The sequence below is a fragment of the Jaculus jaculus genome, chromosome 5, assembly GCF_020740685.1.
Source record: "Jaculus jaculus isolate mJacJac1 chromosome 5, mJacJac1.mat.Y.cur, whole genome shotgun sequence".
NCBI lineage: Eukaryota > Metazoa > Chordata > Mammalia > Rodentia > Dipodidae > Jaculus > Jaculus jaculus.
The window spans coordinates 114,636,396-114,657,975 of NC_059106.1; the positions used below are offsets into that span (position 1 = coordinate 114,636,396).

The following is a 21,580-nucleotide window of genomic DNA, read 5'->3' on the forward strand; positions in this document are numbered from 1 at the left end:
TGTTAGGGCTGAAACCTCAATACCACAAGGCCATAGCAGGGAACCCATTAGCATATTCATGATTCCTTGCTCATCTATTTACAGGTCTATTGTCAAAGCTAATGGCTTTTCAGCTTTTGTGAAACCTATCTTATCATGGGTTCCTGTTGGAGAAGACTGTATGAAACCCTAGCATGTCCTTGTTATTGATAGATACTAATATCTTCAGAAACAATATATTGCTGGGGGTTCATGACCTTCCCATTGCTCTTTCCTGCTTTTCTCGGTGCCTGGGGTTGGTCCTTAATAATGGACTATAAAAATCAGGACTTTGCTTTTCATGTGTGGCCTGGAAAAACTTCCTTTTGATGTAAAGTCGTTACATTTTTAATTTAATCATTCCCCCAAGGCAGTGAAGAGGGAATTAAGGCAGCCAAGTTTCACTAGTTTAGTCAGCGTGGTAAGTGTGAAGTGGAGGCTGAGATTCTTTGGGCCATAGCAGTGGTAAAAGAACTAAGCATCTCTAACCTCATGATGCTTTCCAGTTCATGTGAATGGTTCACATGCTTTATACATATCAATGGGGACCCTTTTTTAAAGGAACAAACATCCCCTTATTTTACTAGTTCGGTTCTGCCTGTGAACTGTACATGCCCACCCAGATGCTGGGGGCCTTGCTTGGAGCAGGGTCTCAACTCCACCTCCTGGCTTTTGGCTTGAGGCATATCTGGCCTTCTTGCTCTTTCTCCAAGGAGGGCTCCAATATTTTGCAGCTGATGTGTTTAGTGTAAAAAATGTTTCCAGGCCCAGAGGAACATCAGGAACATTTGGGAATGCTTTCGGTTGAGACCAAAAATGAAGCTGAATTACAACTGTGAAGAGAAGAGAGTGTGAAAGTCTTTGATCCCTGGGGTCTTGAGGACTTGGCTTTTCCTGTATACTTGCAAACAGGAGCACAGTTCCTAATTTGAGAAATCGCTGATGTTAATACAATTTGATGTTTATGGAGACTCAGTGCCATAAGATGGATACAGAAGAAATTCTTTGGGGGTTTTTGGAGAAGATGGGCAGGAAATGATCAAGACTTTTTAGGGAAGCTTTGAAGGGGCCTGGAAGTTGAATAAGAGCTCAACATCCAGCAGAGGAGGAAAGTTTTGATGGAAGAAGGAAATTCCAGACAGAAGGACCAAATGGAAAGCCTGGTATGACTGCAGCACAGAGTAGATGACGAGCAGAAAGCGCAATGGCAGAGTGGGCTGAGCTGAGATTGTTGGGAGAATTTGCTAATGACTGGGTATGCTGTTTGTAATGGCAGTAGAAGACCCACTTTTTGTGTGTGTCTATGTTTTAAAGGAATAACATGCCAGATATCCCTTAGCTGTCACTACTATGTGGCTTTTCTTTTGGTACCTGGAGCACAAAGTACACAGGAAAACTGGGTTAAACACCAAGGAGACACTGTGTATACACTGGGGTCAGACCCATATGGTCTGTTGGTTCACCTCTTTTGGGGACTTTCTACCATGGCAATGTCTGATGGCACTCTTCCATGTGTGACTGTGGACCAGCTCCCCAAAGGATTAGAGTCAACCTAAGCCAGCACTGAGGATGGAATGTATTACTTACCACTGACGCTGACATTTCAATTGTTTCTTATGCTCTGTGCTGATGGCATATCACTTGTGATTGCTGACCCCTCTGGATAACATGTGCTTTCCAAGATTAACACCAACGTAGAGTGTAGCTCTGGAGTCATTTGTAAGCTCCACCCACATTTCTATGGTTCTCTAGGGTCCTGCTCCTCCATTCATTCTACTTGGGCAAAAGCAGGAGCTGCAGAAAGGCTGTCAGGATGTGTACACAGATAGACAGACATGCTGCCCTCTGGAGACTGGCAGGAGCACTTCTCAGTGGCAACTGCCAAAGCTCTTCGTGAGCCCCCAGGATAATCCCAGAGACAGGCAACTTCCTTCACAGATGACCTGTTGCAGCTGCTCTGCTCCCAGAGTAGAGGTCACTCAGCAGCTGCCAGCCCTTGCATTCCAGGTCTATAAAACCCCTTTAGCCACATCATTTACATTCTCACAGCCACAGCAGTCATATTACTGAGCAATAACCCTCAAGGGCAAGGTTTATCTCATGGATTCTGGGCTCACATCTGAGTGCTTCAGTCTGGCCTGAGCTGTGTGAAGCAGGTGGAGCCATAGTCTGGTTTGGAGGCTCAAAGTGGTGCTGGCTGCAACTTGGGTTTAGTTTGGGTCAACTCTGAGTTACATTTTGATTAAATTTGAACCATTCTGAGTACTGTTTGTATGGGAAAAATGCCTGTGTGGGTTTTAAAAATTTTTTCTTTGGCATTCATGCACGTATGTGTGTGTGTGTGTGTGTGTGTGTGTGTGTGTGTGTGTGTATGTATGTATACTTACAGATATGTGGGTGTCAGAGGAGGAAGCAGTTGAATGTTCTCCTCTATTCCTCTTTCCACTTTATTTCCTTCAGACAGAGTCTCTTACTGGGTTTTTGGTTTGACTGACAGAACAGCAAGCTCCAAGGATGGTTCCATCTGCCCCACGCAGTGCTGGGGTTACATACAGCAGTAGGAGGTCACATCAGGCTTTTTACATAGGTGGTGGGGATTGAACTCAGGTCCTCATGTTTGTGAATCAAGTGCTCTTACTTATTGGGATGTTTCCTCCACCTCTTGGGTGGAATTTTAATGTCCTAATCTACTTACAGTTATTTTTTTTTTTTAATAATCAACTGTGAAGTATGGGAGTTTAGACTGCTGAACCCTTGCCCCATGGTTACCCACTGTTAAGTGGCCTTGGATGAGTCTCTCAGCAGGTTTCAGTTTCCTATCTGTAGAATAGGGGAGTTGGACTACAGGAGCTCTGAGAGCCCCTCCAACTGTGAAGTCTGACAGCACTTAGACTTTTAAACTTCCTGGATAGAATTGGAAACAAGAAGAAGATATTTTGATGGATCCTGACCTACTGGTGTCTGAGGTTTGGAGGTGGTAACTAGACAAACCCAGTGTCAAGCATACTGACTCTTGCCAGACTACACATTAGAAATATGTCCTCACTGCTGAACAGGCCAACACACATTGACAGTCACATGAGTGTAAAGGAAACTGCAGCCATTGCTCTTGGAAATGGAAGGGAGACTTCAGCTTTCTGTTTCCTAAATGAAGGAGAACAGAGAGAACAATTTAACAAGCACAATAAATGATTAAAAGCCCACTCCACCCCAGTCTTCTGTGAGCCATTTAAGGGAGGAAGAGAGACAGCAAGAAGACAAAGAGAAAAATAAAAAAGAGGGGGTGAGGTGTGATAGGCCAGCAGATGGAACTGGTCCATCTAGTTCAATTTAGCAGATGCTGAACACACAACGCACATTCTCAGAAAATTACAGCTGTGATATGAATACATTTCCTTTTTCTTGAAACTGTAGGTTTTCTTTGAGGATGTTGGTCTAAAATGTACAGTTTCCGCTTAGAGCAGTATGTACCTTTTGTGGCACATCCAGGATTCTTGATGGGAGGAACCACCTTAAGTTTAGTGCAAGGTCAACCTGATTTCCAGCCTGGTGACAGGTGACTTTTCATAAACACTATGACCCAGGTTCTTATATGAGCATAGGAACTTCTGTTAACTTATTCCCCATTTGGAAGGTGGGACATTAAAACATCCTGTATGGCTGGGAAGATAGCTCAGTCAGTAAAATGTTTTCCTCACAAGTAGGAGGACCTGAGTTTGATCTCTAGTACACATGTAAAACTTCCAAGTGTGGTGGAATGCACCCATAACCCCAACACTGTTGGGGGAGACAGGAGGGGCTCATGGGTCAGCCAGTCTAGCTAATTGGTGAGCTCCAGGCGTAGGTTAATTTATGGTGTTCCCTGTTGCAGTCCACCTTCCAGACTGATTTTGCATTACATCTGTGTGATCCCCTCCTTGCTAATGCTGCTGTCTTTTCAGGAGGAACCTTTTGCTATGGAGATCTCCGAGATGCTCACCCTCCCTGATTCCCTCCACAGGAAGTGCTCTCTGCCTGCTCTGGGCCCTGCCCCCATCGGTGGGGTGGCAGAGTCTGTCTTCCAGGTTCTTCCTGTGCTACGTTTTCAGGACTCCATTGAAATGGATAGCCTGATTCTAGGCATTTGCATGGGCACAGATTGTACTGCTGTAATGTTGCAACATATCTTTGGAAGTAAGTCCTTAGCTTTCTGACTAAGGCCCTGGTAACAGCCAATGCCATGCAAGTGGCTCGTGGCACTTCTTGTACCATCCAGAACTGTACATTTATTGTACATTTTCCACATGAAACTGCCCTGTGGAGGCCGTGGAGCCTACTGTGCTGAGTGGTAAGGCCTGACAAAGGGCCCAGGCTTCTGTTCTTACTAGGCCAATCTTGACCTACCCATGTGGGTTAGGAAGGCACGAGCCTGATTGTCACTGTGGGGATGAGTGGGTTGCTGGCTGAGGCTCAGGAGACAGCAGACAACCGACTGTCTGCCTCAGGGGAGATGTGCCCCAAAGCAAAGCCACAAGTATCTTGGCAGAGCAATTTTATGAGCTGGGAGTATCCTGTGGAAGCAGCAGATTGTCTGTTCAGCCAGAAGCAAAATACTAAACATACTGGAAATCAATGCTTCCTTGCTTCCAGCAGGAATGTTCTTTCACATCTTGAGCTTTCAGAGCAGTTTAAGCTCCATTTGCCAGATGGGGTAACTGAGGCTAGGAGGCCTAAGGGTCTGGCTGGGAGAACTGTCAAAATGGAAACTGCTCTGTCCTTTCCAGGACATCATGGGGAATGATTTTGGCTTCAGTGGTACTGCGAAGTGCCCTTGGATTAGAGGCTGATATTGCCCTAGGGAAAGTAGCCTGTGTACTCCTGAAGGAGATGTAAGTGTGTGAGAGTAGAAGATAGGGAGAAAGAAGAGAAAGAGGAGATGAGGGAGGAGGGATCTGATTGGGGTGCTCTGAGGTCTTATCATCAGGTAGCCTGTTTTTCCTGCATTCCCACAGTATCTGCTGAGTGCCAGCTATAGCTATGAGGGATCGGGTTTGGTTGCCTGTTAGGAAGAAAGGAAGGAAGAAAAGAAGGAAGGAGGGACAAGGGGAAGAAGAAAGGAAAGAAGGAGGGAAGAAGGAAGAAAAAGGATGGAGAGAGGGAGAGAAGGAAGGAATGAAGAAAGGAGGAAGAGGGAAAGGAAAGAATACAGGAAAGAAGAACGAAAGTGAGGGAAGAAGGAAAGAAAAAAGAAAGAAAGAAAGGAGGAAAGGAGGGAAGAGGGAAGAAATGAAGCAAGACATAGAGAAAGGAAGAAAGAGAGAAGGAAAGAAATAAAGGAAAGTTGGCTTAAGGAAATGGGGCTATTAACTGCGCTGAGCAAGAATATCTGGAGTAAACTGCAGGGCTGCCTCTGCTGTCCACAACATGTGTGCCTGTCTTGCAGGGAGCTTTCCATCCTCAAGGGCTCTTTTTAGTTGGAGATGACTATTGCGGTCTAGGAGTCTGTCTTCATTGCAGGGTGGAAGACACAGGGAAGTCCATGGAGGAGGAAGAGCTCACTCTAAGGAAAGGAAACCTTGTCCTCAGATGGCAGATTCAACCCCTGCATGTCTCTGGGCCAAGACGGTGCCTCTGGCACCACAGGAGAGGGAGATGCTAGGACAAAGTTGTAGGTGGAGAGCTCCTGCTGAGCTAAAAGAGCCTCTAATCATGCCCTACCTCCTTTCAGTACACTTCTTAAGGTTCTCCCTGAGGGCACCCCACTGTCACCCATTCCCCTTTTTGACTTCGGATCCCTATTCTCACTTCACCTGTGGTGGGGACATAATTCGCATCCACCTTTGTACCTGTGACAACTGCTCCATCTTTCCTATTTGTCCTGCTTCCAGTCCCTGCTCTTCACTTGAGCCATGGTTCAAACCTCTGCTTCCTTGGCTCTTCCAGTCCTGCCCATGGCTTATATTCACCTACTCGCCCAGCCTTGAGGCTGGGTCACAGAAGCCTTGTTCAAAGGCAAGGACGAAGCAGCCCCTGCTTTGTGGTGTTTCCCTTGGTGCCTACTCTGCCCTTGCCCAGCAAGAACTCTAGCAGGTCCCCTGGAGCACTAGCTCTGTGCTATCAGCAAGGGGACCAGGCAGCATTTGAGGTTGATGCACAGGACTTTGAGAATCCAGGCATTCCTGCAGGCTGGGCCAAATCAGCTAGCCTGGGACAAAGAGCAGATCACCATGGGAGACCAGGGAAAGCCAGATGTGCCCCACAGGGTTGGAAAGACAGTTTCATCTCTGGGACAGCAAAGTCGAGGAAGAAGAACAAATTCAAAACTGAAGACCAGTTGTGTTTTTCCTTATTTGAAAAAAACATGAGTGCAACTTTGTCCTTGGAAGGCACTCACAGCTCAGAGAGTGCCAACTCATCTCCACTAAGCCAGGAGAAAGATATTCTAGAATGCCCTTTCTCTCTTCTCTATCTGCTAGTGTCTTATCCATGTTACAAGGCCCATTTGTCTATGCTCTGCTATGAAGGCTTATTATCTCACTGTAGTCAGAACAAACTTCTTTTTTATGTCCTTTCTTGGTACACATCTGATTTGAAGGTAATGTCAAATTATAAGTTATTTTTGTCTCATACTTGGTATTGCTGGTACATTCTTTATGCTTCATAGCTGCTTCTTTTCCTCTTTTTCCTTCCCCCTCTTCTTCCTTCATTTTTTCTTTTCCTTCTGCCTGAATCTCACTATGGCCTGGAACTTGCTGTGTAGACCAGGCTGGACTCTGACAATCATCCTGACCCTGACTCCTGAGTTCTGGGATTATAGGTGTGTATTCCCACACCTGAGTCAGATATGTATCCTTTCATCTTAGTGTCCCTGGGGCAATGAGGGCTCCTGGCACAGAGGAGATACTCAGTGAAAGAGGGAACATGGGGAGGGGTAGAGATAAGGCAAATCACTTGGACCTACTGGCCAGTCAGTCTGTCGTACTTGGTAAACTCCAGGCCAAAGAGAGATCCTGTCTTCAAAAGAACTCCCAAACCTGGGGAGATGGCTCAGTGGATAAAGCACTGGGGCCACTTTAAGCACTTGAGTTCAAATCCCCAGGCCTCACATAAAAAGCCAGAAGCTGTGGTGGACTTGTGTAATTCCACTGAGCCTATGGTAAGAAGGGAGGCTGAGACAGGAGAATTTCTCAGAAGCTCAGGAATAGAGCAGTGAGCAATGAGACACCCTACCTCAAATGAGGTGGAAGGTGAGGACTGACCCAAAAGTTGCCCTGTGACCTGATCATGTGCCCCCATACTCATACACACATACCAAGTAAATAATAAACATTTTAAAAAAGGAATACCACCCTAGGTTATTCTTTGGTCTTCATACACACGTGCACACATGCACCCACTCACAACCCCCCCTCCCCCACAGACATACACACACACCCACACACACACTCACACCCAGATGGGGCTTTTCACAGATTCTATGGGTCCTGCTAGCTGTCCTTCACCCATGGTCCCCAGGGTTGCCTTCTATCTGGTAGCTACCCTATCAGCCACTCTCTCTCCAGGGTCTCCAAATGTACTGTCATCAATGCCCAAACTGAGTGGCTAACAGGCCCTGCCCCCAGCATAGCTATCCATAGATGCCCTTGTGGAGAGGACGTGTGCCTAGCCAGAGGCCAGTGATCCTATCACACACTGTGGTGGTTTATCCAGCCCAGAAAAACGCCATGCGGAGCTCCTGATTGTCCTCTGTGTGACCCTGGTGCGGCATTTCAGTGTGTCCTATAGAATAATATTGAGAGAATGAACAAATCAGTGGCAGAACCTTCTGAGATTTGCCTAATTGCGACTCAAATTGTTCCCATATTGGAAATTACATGGCTAAGATGCCTTTTGGGGAACTGAATATTAGGAGCCCAGGAAGGTCAGCCAACAATGAGTTGCTGGAGTTTTTTTTTCCCCTCCATGAACTCTTACCGAGACATTTTTCCTGCAATGAGACATGGATAGGTTGACTCAAAACAGATTTCACAATCACTTTATCCAATTTTGGACGGCTTAATTCGGCAATTCGCATAACCCCTTTTAATCAGTCTCACATTCAGGGTTGCTGTGGTCTGAAGCGCTTTGATGGTCACATGTCATTCAGCGTAGCACCCCTGGGTGGGAGGCCACAGTCAGTCCCTGCATGGCTCTGGGAATTGGGATCAGACTTGGGGCTTGGAGGGGTTCTGAGTCACTGCAAAGACCCCAATGAGGCAGGACACCTGTGATTCTGGTTCTCAGCATGCAGACACATCTCATGCTCTGAGTGGAGTTAAGTCTAAGGATGAATAAAGTAGCTGATTTTGCTTGTTTTGATTGATTTTTGTCAATTTTTGCTTGTTTTGTCACTCTTATAAGAGGTCCCCAGGTCTTAGGATCTTTGACTTTGATGTCAGATAAAAAAAATTGGCTATATACCTAGTTCATTGTCCTCAGAGGAAAGAGGCACTTTCTATCCTCTCTATGGCAAGATTGAGGGGAACCATATTGCTGGAATTAGGAAAGTAAGTCTGGTTGATGGCGTTTTCATTGTCAAGGCTTGTAGAACATGCATTTTCTGCTAGGGAAACCTCTACTAGGCATGTGAACCTTTCCAAGGCCTAAGTTGTTGATCATCTCCATGACTGCTCACGTGCACCATGTGAGATAGCCTAGAGAAAGGCCATCTCCTTTTATAGATTGGGAAACAGGCTGTGTGAACTCGAGTGATTTGTTCAAGGTGATTTGGGGATGCATCAATGCCAGGTTGGGTGGCATCATCCATATTATGTCTATAAACTACCACCAGGTTCAGGAAGCATATAGGGATTTCCCAGTCATGTTCAGTGTGAGTGTGGCCATCTTCTCATTCTTTGTCCCAAATCCTCCAGGAGTTCATTGAAGTGGCTGAGAAGCCCCAGTGACAGGCTGGGCGAGTTCAGGACCTGGCTGGGGAGAGGGAAGGGCTGTCATCGATGCATCAGGTACTTCCATGAATTATTTGTATTTATGCTAATAGAGGCAATCAGAGCCAGGCTGTATGCTTTCAGGAGGAAGTAAATCTGGATGGCTTGAGTGGTGGTAGGGAGGTGTACATAAGATCTATGTCTGTAATGCATGCAGTGTGAGTGTGGTGTGTGTTTATGTGTAATATATAGGTTAGAGTATATAGTATATAGGTTAAGGAGTTAAGGAGTACATACTTCATGCATTACTTTTGCTTGTGTGAGATATGTGTATAAAATATGTGGTATGCACATATATGGTATGGGTCATGAGAAGATATTGCATACTATGTGTTATATATGTATATACCATGTGTTTGTATTTAGCATATGTATGATGTGCATGGGGTATTTTTATATGTAATCTCTGTGTGTATGTGCATAGTGTAAGTATGGTGTGTGCATAGTATATGTACAGTATACATGTGTACTACATGTATGGTGTGTGAAGAGATGGGTTTGTCATCTGTGTATTGTGTATGTTATGCTTATGTTTTCAGCTATATTCTGTGTATATGATGTGTGCATTTATCTGTAGCTTGTGTATACACATTACATGTATGCATGATTTATGTATAGTGTGTTATATGTTTGCATATTTTGTACTTATTTGTAGTATGTATATGTACATGCAGAGTGTGTGTGTGGTATGTAATAGTGTTTACTGTGTATATGTATGTGTGAGATGTTATTATCTGTAGTGCATGCATGTGAGTGTGTGCTTAGAGGACAGTGGTCAGGAAGTGCTCCTTGTGGATGTGGTGGCCAGAGTGGGATTGTGCCCTGAAGGTGGGGCTGATCTGGAGGGAGCATCTAAAGTAAGGTGGGTGGGATTGGAAAAGGTGAGAGGGTGTCATGAAGGGCATGGAGGGTGAAAAGAAAGGTGGGTATGTCAGGAGAGAGCATGTCAGGAGCTCCATTTGGAGGCCTGAAATGATGATATGCAGACCAAGCCTTCTGTAGGCACTCAGCTTCCATTTAAGCAGGAGATTTGGGTCTTTGGCAAATCCTCTTCCCACAAGTTCTGCCTACCTCCTGAGACAGTGGTCTGATCTAGAACACTGACTGCAGAGAGAAAGTAAAGAAGGGCAAACATGGACAGGTATGAGCATGAAGCTCAGGGAATAAAACTTAGTAGAACAGGAAAGTAGAACAATTATAATGAAGTTACATGTGTCACATATAAACTTATAAGTGTGTGTGTGTGTGTGTGTGTGTATGTGTGTGTATATTCCCACTAATGAATATTCAGGATCTTTGGGTTCACAAGGAGGTCAGTGGGTTTAAAATTCCCCTTGAGAGAAGTCTGCCTATGACAGTCATGAAAGAATTTAGCACTTATATTGTGAGCTTTATAGCACTGTGTGCTTACTGCTCTTGGACTACTGTAAGGAGAAAGGGGCTGTCTGTGACAAATAAGTGCCAGTCCATATGAGGAGACTGAATCTGCTAGCATAAAAAGTTTGTAAAACTACCTATCTGACTTCCATGGATCTTATTTATATTTATGTAAGAATCTTCCTCTCTGGAGCTTGCTGTATTGGATGATCTCAGAGGTTTATTAGGATAATCTCTATTTTTGTCTTTTCACTATGCCTCTGGAAGGTGAAGAGAGTGAGAACACTGCTTCACACCCTGTGTCAGCAAGTCAATGTCTCCATTTTTATGTTTCAGGGAAGCCGTAGGGAGCAAGGCAGTTTCATGCCTTTCCTGAAAGGGCACGTGATATAGCAAGGACAGTGCCTGCACAAGTGAGAACCAGGGCCTGGGGGTACAGGATATAGTGAGAACATTGCAGCGGAGGCTTAGCAGAATCCATGAGGTGTCAAAAGATATCATTTCTCCAGTGAGCCTGGAGAAGGGCAGGGCAACGTGTGGGAATAGCAATAGTGGAATTACTCTGGAAAGAACAATAATGTGGGTTCAATGAGCGGAAAGAGGTTAATATGGCGGAAGCCCAGCAGTACTGGGAGAGAGACATCCCCAGTGAGGCTGGAGAAACAGCAGAGAAGGTTTCATACTGTTAGAGGGGACTCCTTGCTCCATGCTAAATTTATCAGAAAGCAAATTGCCCAAAGGCAATGCCAGCTGGCACAGCCCCAGAACTGAGGGAAGAAGCTACTGCCTAATGCAGCCTCTACCGCTGAGCCAAGGCATAGCTGTGGGCTCCCCAGGTGGGCCTGAGGCTCCCAAGCAGACCTTTTCTTTGTGGTATTGGCCCTGCCCTGCCCACCACAGCATGGCATGCACTTCCACGTTTATCCTCTACTCATGTCCAAACATTTCCCTCCCACCTTGTGGTTCATACAATCTTTTCTCTCTCTCTTTTGCAAAATTCCCTGAGCCACGTTTCTTATTAAATTATTATTATTATTATTTTTTGATGGCCAGGATCATTTAATCTTAAGTGTTCAGTGAAAGCTGTACACAAGACAGCTCTACTCCTGCATCTTCTCACGTGTTTCTTCCTTGCATTTGCCCTTTTCCTTTCCTACTTGGCGAGATTTGGCTTTCCGTTCCAGGATCTTCTTGCGATCCTTATCCAGTTTTAGCCTGGTGATCACCACCTTGCTGGGGTGGATGCCCACATGGGCAGTTGTGCCATTAGCCTTTTCCCTCTGTACCGTTCAATGTAGATGACATATTTCTTCCTGTACACCTGGACTACTTTGCCAATCTGCTGACCTTTATAGTGTCCTCGTACCACCTGAACTTCATCATCCTTTCAGATAGGCATGGAACAAACATTGTACTTCTGTCTCAGCTATTTGGAAAGAGGGGAAGACATAATCTTCCTCTGGATTTGGGAAGGTGCATTGAAATGCCTTTTATGGTTCTTGCTTCAGTCAGAAGTCACAAAGGGATTGAACTTCATTTTGGCAGCTACCACTCTGGGGTGGCTGCTAAAGAGCAATTTTTTTTATTACTCATTTTTTTTATTACTCATTGACTACAGTCAAGTTGGTACCATTGTCAGGCTCATCCATGTCCTACCCCCTCCCCCAGCCCCTCCTTGTTGAGGTGATGGGTTGTGCATTGTGGAGTTAGCCCACAGTTATGGGTAGGAGAAATGTCTCTGTGTATCATGACCTGACGTGTAGCTCTGGCATTCTTTCTGCCCCCTCTTCCGCAAAATTGCCCTGAGCCATGTTGGGTTCATTTTTGGTCTGCTTCAGTGATGAGGTGTTGGGAGCCTCTGTGTCTCTGGATATCTGATTTGGTAGGAGTTGATTGTTCTCTGTGTCAATCTCCTTTGCCTTGTGTGTTTTATGTCTACTTTAGTGTTGAGCTCTTAGCAGCTTCTGGATTTCTGCTTTGGTGTGTTTTGAATATTCTCAGTGTCTGTCTCCATCACCCTGGTGCCAGAGAGTTAGCTATCTTTTCTTGTCTTATTGGAAGAATTTGATTGTTCTTGGTTCTCCCTCCATTCTGAGAAAGAAAATAGGATCTCCAATGGACAGTGAGATAACCATAGGCTAAAGGGAATAGGCATGGTTAATTTAGAGATTTTGATGGGAGTAGCCTCTCTTTTGGCCAAAGACTAGTGGAAGCTTCCCGTTGGAGTCCATAATCCTGGTCTCCCATTCCAACTGTGGGTTCCTTCCCACAGAGCATATCTCTTAGTCAACCAAAGAGCCATTGGTTACCCAGCTAGGCTGTGTGCCATTATTACATGGGTGTGTACATCTTGTCAGCCTAGTTGCTTTTTAAAAAATTAAAAAAAATTACTTATTTATTATTTGGGGGATAAATATAGAGAGGGTGAGGGGAGAGTGGGGGAGAGAATAGACATGCCAGGGCTTCTAGCTGCTACAAATTAACTCCAGATGCATGTGCCACCTTGTGTATCTGGCTTATGTGAGTCCTGCGGAAATTGAACCTGGGTCCTTTGGCTTTGTAGGCAAGTGCCTTAACCTTAAGCTATCTCTCTACATGTTGCTTTTCTCTAGCAGTGTTCATTGCTTGTTCACAACATTGTTGGCCAATTCTCCCTCCTTCCAGCAGCTCATGTAGTGCTTTTCAGCACTATACACATTACCCATTTGGGAACAGGCTTTATTTCAGGTTAATCATTTGCTATTAAGCCAATGTTCCCTTTATTTCAGGCATTAAGCCAGGCTCTGAGAGCACACAATGAACAAGACAGGCAATCACTCTCCCTTATGGAGCTTAACAATCTGATGTGACAGACAGGCATCAGACAAGGTGACTCAGTAGAATGACAATGGGCTGGAGAGATGGCTTAGCAATTAAAGGGGTTTTCTTGCAAAGACTGCAGACCTGGGGTTCAATTCCCTAGTAACCCATATAAAGCAAGATGTAAAACATAGTGCCTGAATCTGTAGCTCATTTGCAGAAGTAAGAGGCCTTGACACACCCATATATTCTCATTCTCTCTCCTCCTAACTTAAATCCATATATAAAAGAATTACAAGACATGGAAGAAAAAGCAGATCAGAAATGTAGTTCAGCCTAGAATCACTTCTTCCATGTTCATTTCACTCTTCTGGGCAGAGGAAGGAGGAGTTAAGGAATAAGGAAGGTGGTACAGGAGACAGTGAACAAAATTACTTGTCCCTACATAGTAGGAAGGGCATGGATATCTAGCTCACTCAGACCTATGGTACCCTGTGATAGGAATGGCTGCCAGGATTCTCATCCAAATATCTCTTCATCTGCAATCCAGCCACTGAATTACTGGGTGCTTTATGACTTCCAGTTCCTAGTGAGAAGTAGCTCAGCCCAGAATCACCTCTTTGCAGATAGAAATACTCTTTTTGATGAGGAAATCAAGGCCACAGGGGGTGAACTGGGCCTTTACAAGGACTAGTTCATCAACCACGATGTTATTATTTTAATAACTGAGTTCTATCACATTCCAACTTGTGCCTACAGATAAATTCACAGTGATAGCAGTACTCTGTATTTCAATTCCCCATCAGTTTATACAGTTTTTACTCCTTTGCAAAGGTCCCACCAAATGTCTTACAGATCCTCCCAGATGTCCCATGTGTCCTCCTAATCACAGCAGGCAGCTACTGCTTGCTTCTGCTTCTTCCAGGAATCACTGCCTCTCCTCTTAAGTTTCTCTTTCCTTGGAGCCAGGCATGCTGCCTAAGTATGGCTTCTGACTCTCCTCTCCTCTTTGGGAGTTTCCACAGTCTCTTTCTGCTCACCCTGCTGCCCAGCAGGAACTGTGGTCCTTGATAATTATGGCAGTGATGAGCAGGGGCTCTCACACCCTGAAGCCAAAGAATAGTATGCCCCTCTTTGAGTATGAGCTTTTCCTCAAGAAGGTTAGATGATAGATGGGAATCCAATGGGCTAGATTGTAGACAGATTTGAGGGTCAGCCAGAACACATTCAGAAAATTCCTTCTTTGCTGAGACACAGAAATCCTTCAACCAGGGCTCCATTGTTATCTTACCTTAGAACAAATTCTCCTCCTGAAGCCAATTCGGTTATGAGTAAGATTCCTGGGAGTCCTGCCCTGAGCATATCTAATCCTTGCACAGGTCTGAGTAGTGACCCCTGCTATTGACTGCTGGTCCAGGAAGGACTGAGTTCAGGGGTGCTGCGTATTGAAAGTGATGTGCATGTTATGGCCTGCGGAATTGGCCTTGACTACCTGCTGTCTGGGGAAGACAATGTGTGGATGAAACAAATCTCAGTTCCTTGGTAAAGCTCTCTGAACCTGGCTTGCACTTCTGGAATCACATTGAGAAATGAGATTCCATGATCTTTGTTTCTCCCCTTTACACATATGTGTTTTGCATTTTAGCATGCCTGATCATCTTATAGTCTACCCTTCTAATTTCTCACCTGGCACACAACATGTAGGGAAATCACATATTTCAGAATACAGGTTAGAATGCCCCCTAGGAATACAATGGGATTCCAAAAAGATGTCATGGATTTTTGCCTTAAGTAGATTACAGATTGAGAGCACTCCAAGTTGTCTCTGGAACTAGAGCTATAAACATCTCTGAATAAGACACATACAACTTGGAGTCTGTAGGGGAGCCCAAGACTGGAGTCATGACTGGCAGACAGCTTGGGGCTTGTGGGAATTTTGAGATCTGGTCTTGCTGAGCCAAGGTGGTGGGGCTGGGATTCTAAAGTTGGTTTGATGGGCAGGTGGTTTGGCACTGACAAGGTGTGTGGTTCTGCCTAAGAGTGAATCACCTGCTGCAAGTTGGCATGGGGTCTTCAAAGCTTTTCCACAGCCTGGAAGCACCTATGCTTGGCTCACTTTCCTTGGCAGAGCTGATGCACATGGAATGTTCCCTTCAGAGTTAGGGCTGTTATCTTACTAGGAGACAGCCAAGCATTTTCTCTGTGTTTCCAGCCCATGAGGGGAGTTCTCCAAGGCATTGCTCCCATACTGCTGAAATCATGCTGGACTGTGTCTAATAATTCAATTAATCATGTATGGAACTCCTTCCTTGGTTTCAGACACTGAGCAAGATGAAGGTGAGACAAAGGTGGTAGGATGTGGTTCTTGCCCTTTAAAGTATTTTGGTCAGAACATGGTGGTTTTGTTAATCACCCTTCTGGCAGCATATGACCCACTTTGGATCAAATACCTAGCAAAAGAGATTTCCATGGAGTAGTTGTACCCCGTAGAAAAATATGCACATATATCAACCATTCACCACAGTATTTCACTTACCAGCTTAGGGTATCACTTCACTTAGAACCTCAGTTTGAAAGAGTTATCCTAGAGAGGATAGATGGAGAGTGGCTGGAGGGAGCTTTTGGATCATTCAAAAAGACAGTGACATTGTGAAGAAAGTGTTAAGGGAGTAGCCACCAGATCTCAGGATGCAGATGGTCAGGCTACCTCATCTCAACTTTCTAATTTGGATGATTGAGTGATGGGGGACAGTCTATAGTCCAGTGGGTTGGGGCAGACATAAAAGAGGGGACCTTGGGACCATAGAAGAGGCAGGTGAAGGACTCCTATGTCTCCAGCCTAAGTGTGCACGTCTGGGGGGAGGTGGTCATAGCTCCATGGGATGGCCTGGGATCTTCACTTACTCTGGGTTATGGTTTCATCTCTGATGTGCACATTCACTTTGGTCATAACTAAGACTGGTGCCAGGAAACAGACTTAATTTCAACATCAGGATATAGCTTCATTTTCCTTTGAAGTAGAGTATTAACTTCCATTTATGGATCATTAGGGGACATCAGGATCATCAGAGAAACTTTTCTAACTTGCCATGCCTAGATCTGTTGATTGATATTGTCTGAGGTGGGGCTTGGGGATCACTTGCAAAGTTCTGATGCAAACTATAAGAACTACCAGTTTGAACCATCCTCTTCTTTTATAATTGAAGAAATGGGGGACTTAGGAGAGAACAGGTCATAGCCTAGATCTTCCACTGAAAACATGGTTTGGTCTAGCATTCCTGATTTCAGAAGTGATGTTTGCCCACATACCAAGTACTTCTTTCCACGAATGAGGTTATAGTCTCAAGCATTACCCACTAGACTCAAACAGTAGGCTTCTTTTTAATAGTCTTCCAGCTTGCTTTCAGTTCTTCCCTGGAAGGCCTACAAATGCATATCTTCAATAACAAATGGTTTTGATAGGAAAATGGGTTTCCCATGAGGTCCATACCAGGAAGAAGGGACCATATTTTCATTTTTAATGGCCTTTGCAGAATCACTGGGTTCCATTGGCATGTTGATGGCAGCTCTTGGTATATTCTAGGCCTTCAGATTCTTCTTCGTTCAGTTCTGCTTTGATTCTTATCATCTTATGTCCAGAGGGACCACTCTTTGGAGGGGCCCTTTCTTTTTTGTCCTGACTCTAGTGTGGTTACAAAGCTGGGGCAGCCAGGGCTCAAGTGGTGTCCTCCAAGGTTGAGAGGGCAGGCTGCCAGGCACAGGGTTTAGTAGAGGCTGTTAAATGCAGCTGAGACTTGAGGGCTTTGAGGTTCATACTTGGTGAATTCTTTCAAGGGGATTTCTACTCTGTATATACAGTATTAGCCCCTCACCTGCCACCCAAAGATAGCCTCTGGCTCACATTCTTCCAGCATATTCTGAAATGTAAAGGTTGCTCAGTGTGGGAAAATCAGTGACATTTATACATACTGTTCATGTCTTCAACTTTCCTTCTCTTATAGGGAAGTTAATGCACTGCAGTTTATGTGCCAGATAACAACATTTATATCAATAGACTACAAATATGACAGTGGTACCATAAGATTATATTGCCTAGTGATGTTGTAGCTGCCTTAGTTTCTGTAAGTGCACACCATGATGCTTGCATAGTGGTGAAATTGCCCAGTGATATACTTCTTAGAACCTTTCCCTATGTGAAAGGACACATGAGCACAATTATATAAATAGCATGATAATGTGGAAAAACCTTGATAAAGCACCATTCACCTTCAAGTATCTTTGAATGTGACAAGTGCATCTAAATATGTGGGCAAGAAAACAGCTTTGGAATCAGGGATTTTGCAGAGTGAAAGGGCATTTCAGGCAATATGATGGCCATAAATTACTTCTGCAGGGATGTGAGTGCAATGAGTTTGTACCAGAAGAGGGCAACATCTGTAGAATTCCTTTCTTGATGTGCATCTGGACATCAGAGGTTGAAAGCAGGAGCTGGGCCAAGCCATAACACCTGCAACAGTAGGAATTTAGAGCATGTGCTTCTGAAAAATCTGAAGAGTATACTACTGAGCTTACCCCTGGGTGGGTTCGGTGATGTGATCTGAGAAAGGAGAAGGAATTTGGAAGACTGTCGTAAAGAAGATTTCAAGTGGGAAAACATTTCTCTCATCACACGAGAGATAAAACTCCAGTGAAGGTCAAAAAACATGTTTAGGGGATGGAGACATCACTTAAGGTGCTTGCCAGCAAAGCCAAAGGACCCAGGTTCAATTCCCCACTAACCACATAAGCCAGATGCATAAGATGGCACATGTGTCTAGAGTTCATTTGTGGCCAATTTTGAACTTTATATAAATAGAGTCATGCTGCACATGTCTTTGTAGTGACTGTCTCCTTTTATTTTACATATTTGTGAGATTTGTTATACTTGTTTCTGCATGAAGAGTGCATTCATTTTATTACTATTCTTTCCACCACACATTGTTCATTCTACTGTTGGTGGGCATTTGGTTTCTTGTTTCTAGCTCTCATAAAACTGTCAAGTGCCCTAGAATTTTGTATAGTCACTTTCTTTTGTTTTTCTTTATATCAGTCTAAAAAAGTGCATATACAGACAAAATAATGACTACCGTACTTTATGGGCTCTTGAAGGCATTCTTTTTCTTTTCTTTTCACAATTTTTATTAACATTTTCCATGATTATAAAAAATATCCCATGGTAATACCCTCCCTCCCCCCTCCTACTTTCCCCTTTGATTGAAGGCATTCTTTTTTTTTTAAAATTATTTATTTATTTATTTGAGAGCGACAGACATAGAGAGAAAGACAGATAGAGGGAGAAAGAGAGAGAATGGGTGCACCAGGGCTTCCAGCCTCTGCAAACGAACTCCAGACGTGTGCGCCCCCTTGTGCATCTGGCTAACGTGGGATCTGGGGAACCGAGCCTCGAACCGGGGTCCTTAGGCTTCACAGGCAAGCGCTTAACCGCTAAGCCATCTCTCCAGCCCCAGATTGAAGGCATTCTTAAGGATGGTTTAGGACAGCATCATCCCCACTCTGGGAAGCAGAGGCCACTGGCCTGTAATAAGATAAAGAAATTGTCTCAGAATGTCGTCACCTGTCAGTTAGCATACTCTTTAGTAAGCCAACATTTTAATTTTTTCCTAGTAAGACTTCCTTTAAAAATTTTTTTTTAAGAGAAAGAGAGAGATAGTAAGTACTGGCATACCAGAGACTGCTGCCACTGCAAACAAACTCCAGATGCATGTACCACCATGTGCATAGGGCTCCTATGGGTTCTGGAGAGTTGAACCTAGGTCCTTAGGCTTCCCAGGAAAGAGCTTTAACAACTAAGCCATTTCTTCAGCCTCCTAGTAAGATGTTCTTGATGGAGGAAGCAGAGTATATTGATTTAACTTCTTGTACAGGATCCTTATTGTAAACCAGAAGTTTTAAGCCCTCTAGATCTCTCTGCTTTGTGTAGCATTGACATAGATCATTTAATCTTTAAAAATGTTTCTAACATATAGTGATCATAGAACCTAATATTCCCCCACTGCCTGTCACATAAAACACATCTTGATGCATTTTGCATATTTACATTGTTTTGAATTTTCCTTTGGGGCTTTATCTAGTACTGTCTTGTTGAGGAAAGAGACGAACTTGACCCAAAGATACCAATAGATACCTACACAATTGAAGTCATTATTTTATTGGAGGACCAGAGAAGTAGCAAGCCTGGGAATATGTCATGGCCAAGGGAATGTCTCCTCTGATAGAGATAATATCCCTTAACTTGCTCAGCAAGTGGCATTTACTTGAAATGTAAATATTGTAGTTGAACAATGACTTCCCCTCCCTGTAGCTGTCCACACTGTGCTTCCTTCTGGGATTGTCTTTCCTTCCTATACTTTTCTATTCTATGTGTTACATCTGTAACAGCCCTATCTTTGTCACGCTACTCCATGTGTCTTAGTTTCCTTTCTCATTGCTGTGACCAAATACCTGAAGTGAGGAGGGCATCAGGAGCATGAGGTAACTGGTTATGATGCATTTGCAGTCAGGAAGCAGAGTGTGAATAGGAATTGGGGCTTAGCTACAAAACTTCAAGACCCAACCTCAGTGACCCACTTCCTTCAGCTAGGATCCACCTCCTGAAGGATTTTCAACCTTCCCAAACAGCACCACCAGCTGCCAACCAAGTATTCAGACATAACAAACCTATGGAGACATTTAACATTTGAACCACAGCACCATTGCTCAAGTTCTATTGCAAACACCACTTTCTCCCCCTCCGCCCCAGAATAATTCATTGAGATGAAATTCACACAGTATAATGTTAACAGTTTAAAGTAAACAATTCTGAGGCATTTACTACCTCCATAATGTTTCTCATTTATAACCTCTGTCTAATTCCAAAGCATTTCTATTGCTCCAAAGTAAATCTGACCTCTAGGTCCTCAGAATGTGAGCTCTTTTGGAAATAGGGTCCTCAAAGATATTCTTAGTGAAGATAAGTCTTTGGAGTGGGTTCTAATTTAATATAACTGACGTTTTTATAAAATGGGGAAATTTGGACACAAAGCTACACATACAAGGATATGAGGATGAAGGCAGAGGTTAGGATGATGCAGCAGAAGTCTAGGTACACTCAAAATACCCAGTAGACACTACATTTCAGGAGAGAGGCATGGAATAATTTCTCCCTCACGTCCTTAGTAGGACCCAATCTTGGCAGGACTGTTAGCTTCCTTGTTTCCAGAAGAATCAGACAATAAATTTCTGTTGTTTAAACTACCCAGTGCTTAACATTTTGTATGGTAGTTCTGGGCAGTTAAGCTTCCCATTAGGAAGTCTCACTTCTTGGGCTGGAGAGATGGCTTAGCAGTTAAGCCTGTGAAGCCTAAGGGCCCGGGTTCGAGGCTCGATTCCCCAGGACCCATGTTAGCCAGATGCACAAGGGGGTGCACGCGTCTGGAGTTTGTTTGCAGCAGCTGGAGGCCCTGGTGTGCCCATTCTCTCTCTCTCTCTCTGTCTTTGTCTGTCTGTCTGTCGCTCTCAAATAAATAAATAAAAATAAACACAAAAAATAAAAATAAAAAAAGAAGTCTCACTTCTTGATGGTTAATTTGATGTGTGAACTAGGTGAGCTAGTGTAGGCTATCTTACTTAGCTTTTGCTCAAACATCTGTCTAGATACTGTTGCGAAGGTATTCTGTTTAAGTAAGGAATGTATCAATAGACTCTGGGTAAACCCTCCGTGGTATGACTGAGCTTTATCCAGTTAATGTAAGTTGAAGACCTTAGGAGAAAAAGTCAGACATATCCCAGGGACGAAGAAATTGTACTCCCACATTTCCTTTGGTTCCAACACTGCAATATCAGCTCTCTCTTGAGGCTCCAGGCTAGCCTGCCCTACAGATTCTGACTTACCTTAGCTCACCATCATGTGAGCTAATTTCTTAAAATAATTGTCTCAGCCATGTCTTGCGCTACAGCTTACAATCCCAGCTACTCAGGAGGCTGAAGCAGGAGGATCATAAGTTCAAGACCAGCCAGGCCAATATGATAATTCTACCCAACTTATTTAGGAACTTACAAAAAACTGTCTTTCATAGCAGATAAACCATTTGACATTTCCTTCTTTACTGATACAGCATTTTCCATTTTGTAGTTATAGCCATTTTAATAGTTGGGAATTGGTGCTTCACCATGGTTTGATTTGCATTTATCTAATGAATACTAGTGTTGAAAATCTTTTCATGTGCTTTTGGCTGTTTTTGCATCTTTTTTTTTTTCTTGATGCAGTTTATTTTATTTTTTAAATATTATTTATTTATTTGAGAGAGAGAGACAGAGGGGGACAAGGTAGATATATATAGAGAATGGGCACATCAGGACCTCAAGCCACTGCAAGTGGACTT

The 21,580-nt window shown here is 44.0% G+C and overlaps 1 pseudogene; it reads right to left on the minus strand.

The window, feature by feature from the left end:
* Positions 1-11,405: 11,405 nt before the first annotated feature.
* LOC101594491 lies at positions 11,406-11,912 on the minus strand (annotated as a pseudogene).
* Positions 11,913-21,580: the final 9,668 nt, after the last annotated feature.